A 236-nucleotide genomic window follows, 5' to 3' on the forward strand; every position below is an offset into this window, starting at 1 on the left:
ATTCCTCCGCGGCTCCCGGGGATGCCGCCAGCGTTGCTGTCGTGCTGGGAGGGGGGAGGGCAGATCCCATTTGCTATGCTTTCCCCAAGAGATAAGCAACACGGTGAGCGGGGACGACCCCAACATCGCTGGCGGCAAGAAGGTTACTCGGTCCGAGGCCAGCACCCGCACAGTCCGGGAAATCCCTCGCTCTGAATTCCTGGTGCCGACAGTCCCGAGCGCAGCTTGGAAATCCA

This window comes from Eurypyga helias, unplaced genomic scaffold, assembly GCF_000690775.1.
Source record: "Eurypyga helias isolate BGI_N326 unplaced genomic scaffold, ASM69077v1 scaffold667, whole genome shotgun sequence".
NCBI classification, from domain to species: Eukaryota; Metazoa; Chordata; class Aves; order Eurypygiformes; family Eurypygidae; genus Eurypyga; species Eurypyga helias.